Source organism: Caretta caretta, chromosome 5, assembly GCF_965140235.1.
Source record: "Caretta caretta isolate rCarCar2 chromosome 5, rCarCar1.hap1, whole genome shotgun sequence".
Classification (NCBI taxonomy): Eukaryota; Metazoa; Chordata; order Testudines; family Cheloniidae; genus Caretta; species Caretta caretta.
The window spans coordinates 128,877,633-128,896,036 of record NC_134210.1 but is presented as its reverse complement, the minus strand read 5'-3'; the positions used below and the strand labels follow the sequence as shown (position 1 = coordinate 128,896,036).

The following is an 18,404-nucleotide window of genomic DNA, read 5'->3' as shown; positions in this document are numbered from 1 at the left end:
ACGCAATGCCATCCACAGCCTCAGAAACAACTCTGACATCATAATCAAAAAGGCTGACAAAGGAGGTGCTGTTGTCATCATGAATAGGTCGGAATATGAACAAGAGGCTGCTCGGCAGCTCTCCAACACCACTTTCTACAAGCCATTACCCTCTGATCCCACTGAGAGTTACCAAAAGAAACTACAGCATTTGCTCAAGAAACTCCCTGAAAAAGCACAAGATCAAATCCGCACAGACACACCCCTGGAACCCCGACCTGGGATATTCTATCTACTACCCAAGATCCATAAACCTGGAAATCCTGGGCGCCCCATCATCTCAGGCATTGGCACCCTGACAGCAGGATTGTCTGGCTATGTAGACTCCCTCCTCAGGCCCTACGCTACCAGCACTCCCAGCTACCTTCGAGACACCACTGACTTCCTGAGGAAACTTCAATCCATCGGTGATCTTCCTGATAACACCATCCTGGCTACTATGGATGTAGAAGCCCTCTACACCAACATTCCACACAAAGATGGACTACAAGCCGTCAAGAACACTATCCCCGATAATGTCACGGCTAACCTGGTGGCTGAACTTTGTGACTTTGTCCTTACCCATAACTATTTCACAGTTGGGGACAATGTATACCTTCAGATCAGCGGCACTGCTATGGGTACCCGCATGGCCCCACAGTATGCCAACATTTTTATGGCTGATTTAGAACAACGCTTCCTCAGCTCTCGTCCCCTAAAGCCCCTACTCTACTTGCGCTATATTGATGACATCTTCATCATCTGGACCCATGGAAAAGAAGCCCTTGAGGAATTCCACCATGATTTCAACAATTTCCATCCCACCACCAACCTCAGCCTGGTCCAGTCCACACAAGAGATCCACTTCCTGGACACTACAGTGCTAATAAACAATGGCCACATAAACACCACCCTATACCGGAAACCTATTGACCGCTATTCCTACCTGCATGCCTCCAGCTTTCACCCTGACCACACCACACGATCCATCGTCTACAGCCAAGCTCTGCGATACAACCGCATTTGCTCTAACCCCTCAGACAGAGACAAACACCTACAAGATCTCTGTCAAGCTTTCTTACAACTACAATACCCACCTGCAGAAGTAAAGAAACAGATTGATAGAGCCAGAAGAGTTCCCAGAAGTTACCTACTACAGGACAGGCCTAACAAAGAAAATAACAGAACGCCACTAGCGGTCACCTTCAGCCCCCAACTAAAACCCCTCCAACGCATTATTAAGGATCTACAACCTATCCTAAAGGATGACCCAACACTCTCACAAGTCTTGGGAGACAGGCCAGTCCTTGCCTACAGACAGCCCCGCAACCTGAAGCAAATACTCACCAACAACCACATACCACACAACAGAACCACTAACCCAGGAACTTATCCTTGCAACAAAGCCCGTTGCCAATTGTGCCCACATATCTATTCAGGGGACACCATCACAGGGCCTAATAACATCAGCCACACTATCAGAGGCTCGTTCACCTGCACATCCACCAATGTGATATATGCCATCATGTGCCAGCAATGCCCCTCTGCCATGTACATTGGTCAAACTGGACAGTCTCTACGTAAAAGAATAAATGGACACAAATCAGATGTCAAGAATTATAACATTCATAAACCAGTGGGAGAACACTTCAATCTCTCTGGTCACGCAATCACAGACATGAAGGTCGCTATCTTAAAACAAAAAAACTTCAAATCCAGACTCCAGCGAGAAACTGCTGAATTGGAATTCATTTGCAAATTGGATACTATTAATTTAGGCTTAAATAGAGACTGGGAGTTGCTAAGTCATTATGCAAGGTAGCCTGTTTCCTCTTGTTTTTTCCTACCCCCCCCCCCCCAGATGTTCTGGTTTAACTTGGATTTAAACTTGGAGAGTGGTCAGTTTAGATGAACTATTACCAGCAGGAGAGTGAGTTTGTGTGTGTATGGGGGTGGGGGGGATGTGAGAAAACCTGGATTTATGCAGGAAATAGCCCGACTTGATTATGTAAAGAGTTGTCACTTTGGATGGGCTAGCACCAGCAGGAGAGTGAATTTGTGTGGGGGGGTGGAGGGTGAGAAAACCTGGATTTGTGCTGGAAATGGCCCACCTGATGATCACTTTAGATAAGCTATTACCAGCAGGACAGTGGGGTGGGAGGAGGTATTGTTTCATATTCTCTGTGTATATATAAAGTCTGCTGCAGTTTCCACGGTATGCATCCGATGAAGTGAGCTGTAGCTCACGAAAGCTCATGCTCAAATAAATTGGTTAGTCTCTAAGGTGCCACAAGTACTCCTTTTCTTTTTGCGAATACAGACTAACACGGCTGTTACTCTGAAACCTCTCATAAGAAGAGTTTGAAAGAATTGGGATTGTTCCCTTTCAAAGAAGAAGACTAAGAGGGGAGTATATAAAATAATGAGTGGTGGAGAGACAAGAGAGAGGGCGATTCTGTTCTCCCTGTCTTAGAACAACGGGATGATCAATGAAATTAATAGGTGGGAAATTCAAAAACTAATACAAGGAAATACTTTTTCATACAATGTGTAATTAGACTCAGTACTCACTGCCACTGGACGATGTTGAGACCAAGCATGTAGCAAGACTCAAATAGGGCCTGAGAATATATATCTATATATGGATAGCAAGAGTATGCAGCATTGTTATTAATTTATAACAAAAACTTGTGGCAGGGATATTTAAATTCATGCTACAGAGCTCAAGCCAGTCTCTACCTACTAGACATCAGGATGACACCTGCATGGGAGACAGATTATCCCTCATTTGCTGCTGTGGGGTTCTTACACCCTCCTGTGAAGCATCTGGTGCTGACCATTGTCAGAGAAAGGACACTGACTAGATGGACCACTCATCTTATCTGCTGTGGGAAATCTGATATTCATGTGGGTCACAACGCAGGGCAACTTTCCCCCCCTATGGTCCAGCAAGGGCACCATCTCTTAGGATTCTGGCTCCCTACTACGACCTCTTTTAGGCAGAGCCCTACACCTCTGTCCCTCCTGACCAGGGTATTTCCAAGCTGCGCAGCTCCCTGCCTACGCTGTGAATTCCCCAGCAGAGTCAGGCTGCCTAAGTGGCCTGCTTTACTTTTTTCCTCAGAGATGGAAAACTGTGTAATTGCTACAGTTAAGCTGCCCCACCACTCTTTCAAAGCAAGCTCATTTATTCAGGGAAAACATACTAAAAACAGTAAAAGAACTTGCATGCATGTAAATAAGCTTACCAGAGATCACCCCTTGACTCCAACAAGGGCTGTGGCCGGTGAAAAGGCCTTCAAACCTCCTCTGGTGGTTATCAGTTGATCGCTCCTTTGCTTAGAACAAGAACACTCAGTTTTATGAGGCCTGAGTAAGCCAAAGTCCTTCCAATACTTTCCTAAGGATTGGGGCCCCCTTTCACAGAAGTCCCTGAGTCAATTTAAACTCTGGCTATTTATCCCAAAGTCCTTTCTTCACCTGCTAGCCCCTGTGGAATCCTCTCTGAACCAGTATAGATGGACCTCCCTGGGAGGTGGTACTTCTATGGAGGTGTTACACCCTGAGTGAATTTGTCCAGTCATATCCCCACTTTTTTAAAAAAAGATAAGAACGGCCATACTGGATCAGACCAATGGTCCATCTAGCCCAGCATCCTGTCTTCTGACAGTGGCCAATGCCAGGTGCTTCAAAGGGAATGAACAGAACAGGGCAATTGTCAAGTGATCCATTTCCTGTTGTCCACTCCCAGCCTCTGGCAGTCAGAGGCTAAGGACACCCAGAGCATGGGGTTCCATCCTGGCTAAGAGCCACTGATGGACCTATTCTACATGAACTTACCTAATTCATTTCTGAACCCAGTTATAGTTTTGGCCTTCACAATATCTCCTGGGAATGAGTTCCACAGGTTAACTGTGCATTGTGTGAATAAATACTTCCTTTTGTTTGTTTTAAACCTGCTGCCTATAAACTTCATTGGGTGATCCCTGATTCTTTTGCTATATGTGAGGAGTAAATAACACTTCCTTATTCACTTTCTCCACACCATTCATGATTTTATACACCTCTATCATATCCCGCCTCAGTTTTTTGAAGCTGAAAAGTCCAAGTCTTTTTAATCTCTCCACATACAGAAGCTGTTCCATGCCCCTAATCATTTTTGTTGTGCTTCTCTGTACCTTTTCCATCTCTAATATATCATTCTGGAGATGGGGCGACCAGAACTGCAGACCGTATTCAAGATGCAGATGTACCATGGATTTATATATTGGCAATATGATATTTACTTTCTTATTATGTGTCCCTTTCCTAATGGTCCCTAACATTATTAGTTTTTTTGACTGCCGCTGCTCATAGAGCGGATGTTTTCAGAGGACTATCCATATTGACTCCAAGATCTCTTTCTTGAGTGGTAAGAGCTAGTGTAGACACCATAATTTTGGATGTATAGTTGGAATTAGGTTTTCCTATATGCATTACTTTGTATTTACCAACATTGAATTTCTGCCATTTTGTTGCGCAGTCACCCAGTGTTGTGAAATCCCTTTGTAGCTCTTTGCAGTCTGCTTTGGACTTAATTATTTTGAGTAATTTTGTATTGTCTGCAAACTTTACCATCTCAGTGTTTATGCTTTTTTCCAGATCATTTATGAATATGTTGATCAGCACTGGCCCTAGTGTGCATCCCTGGGGAACCCCACTATTTACCTCTCTCCACTGTGAAAACTGACCATTTATTCCTACCCTTTGTTGCCTATATTTTAACCAGTTACTGTTCCATGAGGAGACCTGCCCTTTTATTCCATGGCTGCTTACTTTGCGTAAGAGCCTTTTGTGTGGGACCTTGTCAAAGGCTTTCTGAAAGTCAAAGCACACTATATCCACGGGATTCCCTTTGTCCATATGCTTGTTGACCCCCTTCAAAGAATTCTAGTAGATTGGTGAAGCATGATTTCCCTTTACAAAGCCACATTGACTCTTCCCCAACAAATCATGTTCATCTATGTATCTGATAATTCTGTTCTGTTTTAACCAATTTGCCAGGAACTGAAGTTACTGGGCTATAATTGCCAGGATTGCCTCAGGAGCCTTTTAAAAAAATTGGTGTCACATTAGCTATCCTCCAGTCATCTGGTACAGAAACTGATTTAAGTGATAGGTTACATACCACAGTTAGTAGTTCTACAACATCATATTTGAGTTTCTTCAGAACTCTTGGGTAAATACCATCTGGTCCTGGTGATTTATTACTGTTTAATTTATCAGTTTGTTCCAAAACATCCTTTATTGACTCCTCAATCTTGGACAGTTCCTCTCCTAAAAAGATTTCTCCCCTAAAAAGAATGGCTGAGGTGTGGGAATCTTCTTCACATCTTCTGCAGTGAAGACCGATGCGAAGAATTCATTTCGATTCTCTTAGTTCTTGCAGGGTCTGTAGTTACCCTCTCCCATGGAATTACACACAATCCCTGGCCCACATTGATAATACACTTAATACAGATTTCTAAAGATATAGCAGGAAATTGCTATATATGCCACAATATGTCTTTAAAAATGTACAATATACAATTATTTTCCACTCCTCTGTAATTAAAAAAAATGGATCAACAGATTCTAGTCAGGTATTTTTTTTATGTAAATAATTCTCTGCACTAAGCTAAGAATAAAAAATATTCCAGATGAAGAAAAGGGGGGTTGAAACCAGTTGAGAATGGAAATATAAATACAACCCTACCTGTAGCTTCTGCTATTAGTGAAAGCTATAATAAAGGGAAAGCCACAGTGTGTTTCAAAGAAATGTGTTTTCATAATCGCTTCAGTTTGGACAAGGCTCTTGTCATGGGCTGAGAGACGAAAACAGTTGGATGCAAAGTTAAAAGAAATAAAAATATTTCAGTCGGCTATAGCTAGTATATCAAAGTCAGAGGGTTTTTAAGCAGTTGGTTTATAAAGGAAATTTATATGGCAACATGAACATCTGCTATGTGCTGAGTTTGGGGCACACTCCTATTTCGAGTCTGTGTGGGTAAAGCAGTCTTGGAGGATAATTGGTTACCTTTATATTGTGCTTCCATATCCTCATCTTCCCTTTCAGCTTTCTTGTTTACTTTAAAGGAGGGAACTTTGGCAATTTTCTAACAATGTTTTATAAACTTCATGCTTAGTTCAATACTTGGTTCTCTATATGAGATAAGAACTCAGTATCCTGGAGTTAATAATGCCAGAGGCTGAGGTGTTTACAGCTGTTAAACTCCAAGTTGCATATCAGAGAAGAGGCTTTTGCATGTTCACCAAGGCCAAGTTGTCAAGAGAGCTCATAGTCAGGTGTTCACTGGCTCAGCAACCACAACTGGGGCCAGATTTTCCAAAGTGCTCAGGTCTTTTGAAAATTCTGGCCTACGTGACTGGATGTCATGGGTTAGGGTCCTGCACAAGAGGCAGGTACTTCTGCAGACACATCTCCTGGCAGTCCGCCAGTCTGCTCCAACTCAGGGAGGTAACTAAAGCAGGGTTTGGGTGTCTGTCTGTGGCAGAAGGAACCAGGGACAAGAATCGCAGTGGGATCTTGCAGAGCAAAGCCCTAGGAATAGCCAAGTTTGGGAGGATGCTGAAGCTGATTTTACTTTGGTTAATGTTTAAGGGCCTGATCCATTGCTTGTTGATGTTAGAGGAGACTCTCAGGAACTTCAAGAGGTGTTGGATAGGGACCCTAAGCTAATAATAAAAGCAAAGACAGAAGGGTGTGAGTTTAGATCATATTGTGTGTGTGTGTGTGTGTGTGTGTGTGAGTGAGAGAGAAATGTTAGGAGCAGATTTGAGATTGCAGCCTGATTACATTTTACAAAGACATAACTGCTCACTGATTATGAAAACCTGAGTAGCTGACAGCCATTATTAGCTATACACAATATGTACACAGTAACTGTATAGCTTCCTTGCACTCTCATTAGCCAAGACACTTCCATTTTGTTGCAGACCTTTGTAACATCAGTTGCAGAATGTAAATATTGTTCTTAGAGGGCTTGTGTATATTCCCTTGAGAGTGAATGTACAGAAGCAACTCTGGGAAACTCACAGTTACTGTACGAAACGGTTATGTTCACGGCATACACACTGAGAAATTAGATACAAACATCAGTACTCTTGCTGGAAGTTTGCAACATAACACTACTTTTATTCTTAGAATCCAGAATGATAACGCAGCAACTAAAAACAGAGAGACAAAGCAGGCTGCTCTCTAAGGCAGAGGCGCTACTAGCCCCACATTGTTCTATGCTTGTTCTTTCAAGACTCACTCCAATTGCATCACATGCTTCCCTCCAGAGCCCCGCTAGGCTGCAAGAAGGAACAGCTCCTTCCTGCCACTCTTTAAATAATAGCTTGCAATTCCAGCATAGTCCTCAGTACACCCCAGTAACCTTTCTTTATGAAGCATAGAAAAAATATAGTACATTGTTAACTAAAAGGTTACAGTTTTGTTTGTGGTTCGTTTGTACCAATGGAAATATTAGAACACAACTGAAATTGTTTTTGTGCCTTTTACTTACCAAGATCTAGTTTTCAGTAAGAAAATGTGTTTTTTGGTAAACAAAAAACATTGATAACAGTTTTGAAAATGACTTCAAAAAATTTTTTTGGGGAAATATGGTATAAATCTTACAAAAACTGAAAATGTCAATAATGTTGACAATTATTTTACCGAAAGCTTAGTTTTTGAAAAATGGCCATTTTCACACCAAAAATGTCAGTTGACTCTCTTGAATATACTTCCAGGTTCATCACCGATATAAAACCATTGACTTCAGTGGGATTCAAGTCGGGATGCATTTGTGCAACAAATAAAGCAATACTCATCAGTTGTTTAGTGTAGAGTATGTGGAGTCTAACACTCTTTATGAAAGTAGATTTGTTTAAAGAATTTTGTATGTTTGTAGTTTCCTTTGATCATTAGTGTACCGTTTACATGTCTAATTAGCCCACACCAGGCAGTGTATGGAGATTATACAGACTTCCTGACAGATTCTGCCAGAATCATCCCTCATGCTCAGGATGAATTTCCCTCACAGTGCATATGCTGTATTGGACAGAGCGTGGGAACCTTCAATGCAGAGGAATCCTGTGACTTGTAGAAGTGCAAAATCCAAGGGTAACTCCTACGGATGTGGTTGCTGCTAGACGAACTCAGATGCAACCTTGCAAATCATCATCCAATCAGAGCATTTAGCAGGCGGAAAGATAAACAGATAAGGTATTTAGAGAATTGACCTCATAGAGGGCCAGAAGGCTTGGAGAACGTGTTAAAGAAGAGAGGGCAGCAGATGAGTTGAACCTGGGGTTATTAAAACTAAGAGAACAAATGGGCTATATGAATAGAAATACCTCTACAGAATTTAAATGAGATATTATTATAGCCATTTAGTAGGCCTTTCTATGAAGGTCACTGTAATATTCTGTGCTAGATGTTAATCACCTTATTTTCTGAAGGATATTACAGAAGTGGAGCAGGCAAACAGCAGGAGGTCAAGGCCAGTCATTAGTTAAATAGGTTAAAGAATTGAGAACCAGTTTGGGAAAAAATAATATAAAAGAGATGGGAAGAGGAACTCAACAAGGTAAAACCCTGATGGGAACAGAGTGACTGCATACAACAAGGCCACCCGAGCTAGGGACAGATGCCCAAACTTTAGCTTAAGGGAATGGTGAGGAAGCTGGCTTATAGTTTATAAAGAGAGTCATTTAGATGAGTAACAAGCTACCTAACAATAGCAGCAACTAGCGTAGACTGAGATACCAAGGAGGTGAGTGGAAGGATAAGCTCGTAGTTAAGGCACTGAACTGGGACTCAGGAGATCTGATTGTTGACTCTGCTACAGACTCTTTAGTGACCCTGGTCAGGTCATTTAGTCTCTCAGTGTCTTGGCTCCCCATCTGTAAAATGGGGATTATGATGCTTCCTTTTCCTGCTTTTGTCTGTTTAGATAGTGAGCTCTTTGAGACAATGACTGTCTCCAGCCACACCAATAACAATGGGGATGTAATCTCAGTTGGAACCTCTTGGTGCTACTGCAATACACCATAATAATAATCATAGCTCGGATGGGCTTCCTGGCCTGCTTCCATCCCAGCTATTCCCTGTGTTCCAATGTCAGGCAGGGTAACTAACCGGCTAGATAGCTAATTGCAATTTACAGATAGGCACAGCGAGAAAAATGCTGCTTAAGAACTTAATAGAGTTTGATTGAAGGATATTTACTTTGTATACTTTGACATAGAATGTTGACAATTTGTGTTTTAATGGTTAGAAAGCTTTAATTTTTTTAATCTCCAGGTCTGTTGTCATTAAATAATTGTCTGACCCTCCTCCATTGTCTTACCCCCTGCAACTGTGAACATTTAAATCAATAAAATAAAAAAGCTTCAAGATAATTATCTGTCAAAATTAAAAAAAATAAAAATGGAATTCTGCCACGCGTAGCTAGGGAAGCCTCCTCTCTCCTCCGAGTCTATCAACAATCAGCAGGGCTAAGCTCTCTGTGAGTCCAGCTCTGCAGTTCTTGTTTAAAGTGGCTGATAAAAGGGTAGGAAGTAGGTTTTAGGGAAGATCTCTTTGGTATGAATGAGGCAGTGAATTCTGTCCACTAGGGTGAGCAGTGGGATATTTGTGTGTGCAAAGACTGCAGCAGCAGGCTCAAAGACAGCATGCTCATGCCTAAGCATTGAAACATTGCCTGAATCTTATTTAATTCGCCTGCATTTTGGAGCCCATTCATAAAGGAGATGTTGCCCACTCACTGTCATCCTGTTCCACACACTTGTGCGTGTTTCTCACCGAAAGAACTTTCATTGCTCTTTGCCAGCACCTCTGAGGACAAGACTAGTGAGTTAAGTGCTTCTTACACCTGTCACTCACTGCAGCTTTCTTTTGGCACCTGCCATTTCAGACTTGCTAGCTCGCAATATTCCCCTCGCTTATTGTTCTGTCTCGATTTGTGATTGCAACCTTCCTCGGCTTCTCTGATCTTGCTTTGCAGATATTGAAAATTGGACAGGAGCTCAACTGTCATGTTCACCTTGCTAGGCCTGAGTACCTGACACCACTTTCCGCCCAGGGATGAAAGAGTGACCTGATTTTCATTGTTTTGTGTTTACGCTTCACGTATCTCATCCCATCGCTTCACAATTGCCTCTAAATAGGCTTCATCTTCTGCCACAATTGCAGTATCATTTTTGTCTCCTGACAATAGCGCAGCACTTTTCTTTTATTCGTGCTGCTCCCATTCCTTCGTGTTTTGGTGTATATCTGTTCCACAACACACTTCTGCACTTCCCTTGAACCACTCACAAAGATGATATGCTTTAAATGCTGTATCCTGCTGCTAGGAGAGAGAACACAATATTAATCTTTGCTGCGAGCCTCTTGTGGTGCTCCGTAAGATCCCAAACAGTTTTTTTATGATTGATGCAATCAGTCCAAGGGATGAAAATAGATTTCTGCTTCATCTCTAGACTTTCTATTCAGGTCCCCTTTACGCTTTGAAGCAGCCGGCACCAGAAGAGCTGAAAGCCATTAGAAAAGCAATGCAGCAGGCAAAGGGGAAACAGGAGCTTGCATTAGCTTGGGAAGAGCCGAGTTGGGTCCTGCGGGTACTGCACTTCTCGCTGAATGGTCTCATGGCCCAGTGGAATTCAGTGGGAGCTGCTGGTTGCTCTGTCCTTCTAAAAGCCAAGCCTCATCCTCAGCCTCTTCCATAAGAATTTAGGAGCCTGATTTGTCCTTCCATTTTTGAAAATTTTGGCCAAAGTTTCTCTCTTTCATTTTTAATGTGATTTGTAATTTTTCTTTTAAAATACCTGTTTTCAGCAAGTCACTGATAGCGACTCATCCTAATGGGGCTGGGGTATGCGATGGAGTGAGGGCTCTCCACCCCCTTGCTGGGCTACATTAGGGCTCCCCAGCGTCTGGGTGCAGGACAGGGCTGTCCACCTGATACTCCCCTCGCCTCCCAAGCTGTGAGCAGGGAGGGGGACAGGAAATGGCAGAACTAAGGCTCCACCGCCGCAAACAAGTTTGCGAAGGGGAAGTGTGGTCCACCTGCTATATGGCCGTAGCAAATTATTCCCTCCCTTGCTCGTGACTGGGAGAGTCAGAGAGACACCTCCTGTGCATGGCCCCTTACCCAGGGGATGGAGCAAAGGCTCAATATCACGCGCATTGAGTCATGTCGTGCAAGCTAACAGACCTCCCTGGCTAGGGGTAGGATGTTACACTGCTGACCAGTCAGTTATTGTCTGCATCTGCATTTGGCCCACAAAGCATTAGCAATGCCTGACAGAGCGTTAAAGGGGACCAGACACTGGACTGTAGCCATGCCGGGGAGTAGGTGGCCATACACCCCTGGCACAGCCATGTGAGGGCTACCAGGCACTCTCCACTGTGCAGGGGCTGCGGGCTTGTGGGAGCAGCTGGGCTGGAAGGCTTGGATGTTAGGCGGAGCTGGTTGGTCATGAGGGGAAAGGGACGGTGGGGAGTGTATTTTACTCCATAAAGGGAACCGGGAGCACAGAGAGGGATTGTACCTAGGCCCTGCCCCATGCCATGGATGGCCCAGTCTAGCAGTACATAAATAAAGACAAGGTTGTTGGGAACACTGGGGCATGGCCACTAGGTAACTCGAGGGGATGGAAGACCACGAGTGTCGATGAAGCCCCCTCGCACTAGGCCCCGGCGTCCTTGTCCCCCCCCCTCCTGCCTGGAGGCACTCGCAGCAGCTCTGCGTGCTAGGCCCAAGTGTCCTTGGCCCCCCCGCCTGGAGGCACACACAGCAGTTATGCTGAGAATCTGCAACAGTATGTTGCAGAGTCAGACTGCCTGAAACTAAGCAAGACCAAACAGGGGAGATATGGAAGAACAATGCTGAATAAAGCAGCTTTATGTATAGTTTAACAAATGATACAGAGAATCAGGGAACTAGCTGGGAACTGGATTGGCTGGCTATATGGATACTTGGAGCAGCTTGCTATTGGATAAGTATGCTGGGAAAAGGGATGTATAAAAGCCTGTGTAATTTCCTGCTCTGTTGTACAGGATTTGAGATTCAAATCTCCCTGTACCTTTTTGAAGCTTCAAATAAACTTTTCTGCTTCTCCACCCCGTTGTGATTATTGGGTGTAGCACACCGGGTAACGAACCAACTCAAGCTGTTGTTCAGCCTCTCGGCACTGGGTGCCGGCAACAGCTTTTGGCGTCCCTGGGTGGGCTCGAGGCTGCAATTTAGCCTTGCCCGGACCCCTCCTGGAGGTCGAGGATTGCGGCGAGAACCGACGCCCAGCGCGCACCGGTGAGTTCATCGGGGGCCTCGGAGGAGACGCGATTTGATCGACCCCAGAGGGCACAACGGTGCAACGCACTCATATAGTGGAGAAGCTGTTGTGGACGGCGGTGAAGAACCGGTCCCTTAGACGTGGGGGAGGAGCAGCTGCAGGCCACAGTGAAGAACCGGACCCTTGGATAAGGTAGGAACCTATTAAAATCCGGATTATATGCTCTGTTGGAACCTGGGGACGCCCAGAGTTACCCTGTAGGTATGGGACAGGGGCAGAGCTCAGAGGTTAGGGCACGGTGTACGCCCCTAGAGTGCATTCTAGCAAACTGGAAGGTATTTGGTGCGGATCCGATGACTAAGAGCCAATTAAAACGATTCTGTACAGTTGACTGGCCTCAATATCAACTAGAGGACCAGGAGTGGTGGCCACCAGGAGGGTCAATTAATTACAACACGATCCTTCAGTTACTCCTGTTCTGTCAGAGAACAAGGAAATGGAATGAACATATGTATGCGCATTTGTTTCTGACTTTATGTACTCGACCAGATATTTTACAGCGCTGTAATCTGACTCCGACTGGTTCGGTAGTAGCTAATGTTAGTCTCCAGACCCCCACCCCCACTGTAATGGCAGAGCCGGTGTCCCCTTCGGCCCCCACATCCCCACCTTATAAGGGTAGGATGCCTCGGGTTACAGAGATTGTCCCCTCGGTGGTACTCTATCCTTTGCTTACCGAGACTGTTGTGGCTTGCCCAGGGGCAGACGGACGTCAGGCTACCACTATGCAAGTTTACACCCATGTGCCATTCAATCCAATAGACTTAGCAGCTTTTAAAACACAGGCTGGGGAATTCTCAACGAACCCAAGCAGGTTTATTTCAGTCTTTGAGGGGTGCCTCAGTAGTCACAAGCCGATTGAGACGACTGTAATATCCTCCTGAGAACCCTGTTGTCTGAGGTGGAGAGGGATCAGGTTACAGCTAAGGCAAGGGGAGCGTCAGCTTTCAAGCGAAAGAAAGGAAGCTATCTGTCAAGTTCCTACCCCAAGTAACCGTAAGCGGCTCAGGGCATTTCTGGGTATGGCAGGCTTTTGCAGGATATGGATCCCAGAGTTTGGACTGTGGGCTAAACCCCTGTATGACTGTGTAAAAGGAGCGGATCATGACCCCTTCTATTGGACCCCAGAGGCTGACAGGGCATTTAAAATTCTGAAAAGAAAATTGATGGAAGCCCCGGCTCTGGGCCTGCCAGATCTCTCTAAGCCGTTTCAGTTGTATGTACATGAACGAAGGGGGGTGGCCCTAGGAGTGCTTACACAGCTGTTAGGAGCATGGAAGCGTCCTGTGGCTTATTTTTCTAAGCAATTGGATCAGGTTGCAAAGGGTTGGCCGGCATGTTTACGGGCGGTCGCAGCTACTGCCCTATTGCTTGAGGAAGCCGAGAAGCTAACATTGGGAGGGGTTATGCAAATCTATACTCCCCATATGGTCCGAGCCTTATTGGATGCAAAGGGAGGGCTTTGGCTCACCCAGGCTCGGATTGCTCGGTACCAGGCTAAGCTGTTAGAGAACTCTGAAGTCACCCTACAGCCTTGCCCCTCCCTTAACCCAGCCACTCTCTTGCCAGAAACAGAGGAACAGAAACATGACTGTTTAGAGATCATAGATGTCCAGTACTCCAGCCGTCCGGATTTAAAGGATGTACCCCTCCCAAATGCAGATTATGAGTGGTACACTGATGGTAGCAGTACTGTAATAGATGGGCAAAGGAGGGCGGGTTATGCTGTTGTGACCCTCCATGACACTGTGGAAGCTGAAGGTTTGCCTGCTGGGACCTCTGCCCAGCTTGCCGAACTAATAGCCCTGACCCGTGCACTTGAACTGTCAAAAGGAAAGCGGGTCAACATTTTTACTGATTCAAAGTATGCTTTTGGTGTGCTGCATGCTCATGCTGGCCTATGGAAGCAAAGGGGAATGCTGACAGCCCAAGGCTCCCCAGTCAAGTACGGGCCCCAAATCCTCCGGCTCCTAGAAGCCATACAACTCCCCTCGGAAGTGGCGGTGGTACACTGTAAAGCCCATCAAAGGGAGGATCAAGATGTGGCCAGAGGTAACGCCTGGGCAGATAGAGAGGCTAAGCATGCTGCCACCCTGCCATCCCCTCAGGCTGAGAACGCCCATATACATGCCCTTATTCCATCAGTAGGGGAGCTTCCAACCCCTCAGTACTCTGGGGAGGAGAGACAGCTAACTGACAAACTCTGTCTCCGGGAAAAGGAGGGATGGCTCCATTCCCCAGAAGGGAAGGTCCTCTTACCAAAGGGCCTAATCCGGCCAGTGCTGCAGAAACTACATCAAACCACTCATGCTGGCAGGGAAACACTTATCCAGCTAATGGGAAAATACTTTATCACTTCTGGACTCCGACCCCTGGCTGCCCAGGTACAAGCGGACTGCTTAGTCTGCCAAAAGAATAACCCCCGACCGGGACATCCTGTGCCACCAGCTGCCCTAGAACCCACTCCGGGCCCCGGACAAGTGTGGCAAATAGACTTTACTGAGTTTCCCCGGACCCAAGGGTTCAAATATCTCCTTGTTATAGTAAATCGGTTCAGCGGATGGCCAGAAGCCTTCCCATGCCGTAACTGCACTGCCAGAACAGTGGCCCTCAAGTTTGTTAAGGAGATCATTCCTCGCTTTGGACTCCCCCTGTGGATGGAATTTGACAATGGGACACACTTCACGTCAAAAATCATTCAAAGCATCTCACATGCCTTACAGATCCCCTGGAAACTCCATACACCCTGGAGACCGCAAGCCAGTGGTGTAGTGGAGCGTACCAATCAGACCCTTAAACTGCATCTTTCAAAAGTGTGCCAAGAAGCCTCACTGCGATGGCCTGATGCTTTGCCCCTCGTCCTACTCCGTATCCGCGTTCTCCCAAAGGGTAGATTAGGGCTCAGTCCCTTTGAAATTATGTTTGGAAGGGCATGGCCCATGAATGGCACCCCGGTTCTGTCAGGGGAATGGGAGTTGGGTAATGTTTTTTTGTCACAGTATATGTGTTCCCTGTCTGCTGTTCTCTTGTCTCTTCACAGGTATACCAAGGATTCCCAGCCTCTCCCCTTGGTCTCTCCTGTTCACTCCTTACAGCCCGGTGACTCTGTGCTTGTTCGCACCTGGAAAGACGAGCCTCTCCAGGAAAAGTGGAAAGGACCCTATACCGTCCTGCTGACCTCCCATACAGCGGCAAAGATCAAGGGCCACAAGAACTGGATCCATCACTCTCGTCTGAAGGCAATACCTGCCCCCTCGTCAGAAGAACAGTGGACCGTCCAACCTGCTGACTCCTCATCTAGTGACGATCTCGGGCTAAAGCTACTGTTTAAAAGACACAAATAGCGGGCACCTTAATGCTAAAATGGGCCCACCCAGGTATTGGAGTCCTTGGGTTGGGAAGACTCTGGTAATAATTAATTGGGTAACATTGTTATTCTTTGTATTGGTATTTCCAAACTGTGCATATCGGGAGCATAACTCCTTTGTTTTGCTTGCGCACCATGTTGCTAATTTAACAAACTAGACTGATTGCTGGGTGTGTGCTCCAACTCCACTATCCCCCAAAACGGGAATGCCCCTTGACATGCTGCCCTTGACCCTAGCAGAATTAGCCACCACCAAAGAGCAGGAAAGAACGAACTCACCGTTCTGGAACAAGACCTCTTTACAGCAAGCCACCTATCAGGACCAGGAGTATTCAGTTGCAGTACTCACTGAGGGAGTGTTATGTTTTACCCGAAACCAATCTGATCCCTATGGGCATCCTGTGGGAAAGAGCTCCTGTGTTATTACACAGTGGGCTGATGGGTATTAAATAAAGACCAACAGGGAAGGCCAATAGTGTGGGTGTAATGGTTCCTCCCCTTTTAGGGAAACTCTTACAAATAATCTTACCACAAAAAAAGGGGTTTGGAAATGTAACTTGCCGTCCAGTTAACATCTCCAATGTAGCAAGCCAATGGTGGGTTTGTAGTGGTCCCTATGGCGAGTGTAATTTGAACGGCACAATTAGAAATGCCCCCACTTGTACCCAATCAGGAGGATGGGATGCCCCCTTAGGGGCATATAAATTATTTTAAAAAAACAGCCAAAGCAGCCCTAAATATCCCAGGAATCCCCTTAAGAAACAGTCCTTATTGGGCCCTACAGGGTCACTATTTTGTATGTGGCCGAAAGGCTTACAAGGTGCTGCCAGCCAACTGGACAGGTAGCTGTTATATAGCTCATGGAGTTCCTCATCTTTCCATAACTGCCACACTGCCCAAAGGAAAGATTAGAAATGCCCGAGACACCTCTGTTGAGTCACGAGAAAAGACCCTGCGGCGACTGACTAAGGCATTGGAGGGCAATATGAAGAATCCCCTCACAACCGAGAAGCTGGTAGGGTGCTCTGTACTGGGAATAGCGCCACTGTTTACCGGGCCAGCCCTGGCGTGCATAGGCCGCTATACTATAAGGCTGCAGATGGTACTTGAGAAAGTGGCCTTAGAGTTAGAGGACTCAGTTAGTGATTTAGGGTCAGCAGTAAAAACATTAAATAAAGAGGTACAGCAGCTCAGGACGTTTTCCCTCCAAAACAGGCTGGCTTTGGACTATCTCTTGGCATCCCAAGGAGGGGTTTGTGCCCTTATCGGGCCCCGATGTTGTGTATATGTAAATGATAGTAGTTATGAGATCTATGAAAAGGTGGTACAGGCTGAGGCCCATGCCCGAGCCGGAGCACAGGTTGCCTATACTGCCCCAGAGAACGATTGGTTGCAAACCTTGTTTTCAGGTTGGGGTTTGTCGTCTTGGCTTGGTGGTTTATTTAGCCTGCTATTGAAATTTCTCTTTCCTGTATTGCTTGTATTACTGGTATTATGCTGTGCGGTATCATGTGTCAGGGCCCTTTTGCAAAAGTTAATAAGTCATTTTCTTCAGGGCTATCATAAAGTGCTTATGCAAAGTTATATTGTAAAGAAATAAGTAGCCCAAGTGAGAAAACTCAGAGCCAAGGCTGTTGAGTGTTCTCAAAGGGGGGAGTTGTTGGGAACACTGGGGCATGGCCACTAGGTAACTCGAGGGGATGGAAGACCACGAGTGTCGATGAAGCCCCCTCGCACTAGGCCCCGGTGTCCTTGCCCCCCCCCCCCCCCTCCTGCCTGGAGGCACTCGCAGCAGCTCTGTGTGCTAGGCCCAAGTGTCCTTGGCCCCCCCGCCTGGAGGCACACACAGCAGTTATGCTGAGAATCTGCAACAGTATGTTGCAGAGTCAGACTGCCTGAAACTAAGCAAGGCCAAACAGGGGAGATATGGAAGAACAATGCTGAATAAAGCAGCTTTATGTATAGTTTAACAAATGATACAGAGAATCAGGGAACTAGCTGGGAACTGGATTGGCTGGCTATATGGATACTTGGAGCAGCTTGCTATTGGATAAGTATGCTGGGAAAAGGGATGTATAAAAGCCTGTGTAATTTCCTGCTCTGTTGTACAGGATTTGAGATTCAAATCTCCCTGTACCTTTTTGAAGCTTCAAATAAACTTTTCTGCTTCTCCACCCCGTTGTGATTATTGGGTGTAGCACACCGGGTAACGAACCAACTCAAGCTGTTGTTCAGCCTCTCGGCACTGGGTGCCGGCAACAAGGTTGTTCACGGTTGTTTATGTATAGTACCAACAAGGTGGCACGTTACACAATCAATCAGAACATGAACCCTCCCCATCCCCCCATTGGAAGAATACACAGGTAGATTTAAAAATTGCACCTCCACACCCTTTCTTAGTATTTCTGTATTAGCTCTTTCTCCAGTACAGACACTGTGAGGGGGTGTGCTCCCCACACCGGCCCTAAGAGAGCTGAATTAGCCCACTTCGGCCAAATCAACCAATTAAGCAGCAATATAAGGGAGAGATTTAGGCTAGAAGGAGGCCACTGATTGGAAGCAAGCTCACCTGTGAGGGAGAAGGGGGACTTACATAAAGCCAAGAGGCTGACAACAGGAGGAGGCTGCAGGGTGAAGA

The 18,404-nt window shown here is 45.8% G+C and overlaps 1 long non-coding RNA gene across 1 annotated transcript; it reads left to right on the top strand.

The window, feature by feature from the left end:
- The first annotated feature begins 11,589 nt into the window (after positions 1-11,589).
- LOC142072236 (uncharacterized) lies at positions 11,590-17,940 on the top strand. The gene is made up of 2 exons (XR_012668675.1): positions 11,590-12,531; positions 15,440-17,940. It is a non-coding gene; the product is annotated as an uncharacterized LOC142072236 (long non-coding RNA).
- The last annotated feature ends 464 nt before the right edge of the window (positions 17,941-18,404 follow it).